Source organism: Octopus bimaculoides, chromosome 1, assembly GCF_001194135.2.
Source record: "Octopus bimaculoides isolate UCB-OBI-ISO-001 chromosome 1, ASM119413v2, whole genome shotgun sequence".
Lineage (NCBI taxonomy): Eukaryota > Metazoa > Mollusca > Cephalopoda > Octopoda > Octopodidae > Octopus > Octopus bimaculoides.
The window spans coordinates 7,907,890-7,909,126 of NC_068981.1; positions in this window are offsets into that span (position 1 = coordinate 7,907,890).

Here is a 1,237-nt window from a genome sequence, read left to right on the forward strand (position 1 = left end):
AATTCCTATCATAGTAGGTGCCTTAGGTATAATAAAAAAATATTCAGACAAATACATAACAAAAACACCAGGACTTACAAATATATATAACATACAGAAAATTGCACTACTGGGTACTGCACACATTCTACGCAAAACACTTTCAATACAGTAAACATAAGAGCACCACAGCAAACCACAGCACATACCCAAGGCGCACAGAGCTGCGCTCGGTAGTGAAGTGAAAGCACGTTATAAAAATAAAACTACTGAATAATAATAATAATAATAATAATCAACTTACTCTTATTTTAAATTTCGTTTCTGTTACGTGAATCTGTATATATGCAGAACCAAACAATGAACAATAACAATCATAATTCTTTTATACAATTTTCCTTTGATTTTCAAAACAGCTCATCTTTCTGTCTCTCTCTTTCACTTTATTTCTCTTCTTCTTTCCCTCTCTCTTTCTCTCTTTTTCTTCGTCATTCGCTCCCTTGTTGTTACTCCCTCTCCCTCACTCTTAAACACACACTAATGCATACATATATACACGCACATACACACGCATACACACACGCGCCCACTCTTTCCCTATTCTGTTTGTCTCTGATTTTCTGGTATTTGGCAAGAAATTCAAACAAATACACACACACACACACGCGCACACACACACACACACACACACACATACATATGCAGGAAGAAATGAACCCGCATGACAGACTTAATTTCATAACATGGAATCCAACAAGTCCAGATCCTTCGCTTGCTACAGCTGATTGACATTTCTGCTAGGCTGTGTTCTTTAGTTTCGCTAGAATTAGCGTCACTTACAGCTGAGTCTGTCAAGATTAATATTGATAGACCGAAGACAACGCAACATGGCCGTCAAGCGCAAAAAGCCGGGCTTCTGTTGTTTGTTCAGAAACACAACCAACTGATGAATCACTCTACAATACAAAAACCATACAAACAAACCAATCCCATCTAAAGCAATAAAAAGATTGACAATTGCAAGCTTTAATGGTGCAATTGCAGTCCTTCAACCTGTTTTGTTTTCCTCTTTTAAATCATTATCTTATAAAATCTTTCTTTGAAAATAATGTTTTCTTTTAATTTCTTTGGTTTGCTTTTTTTTCTTTTGTTTTAATTATTTTTCAGAAATTAAACAAATGAAAAATTGTAACAAAACAAAAAGGTTAATATTTTTGATTATTTTTTTTTTTAATTATGTATTATTGTTATTGATGTA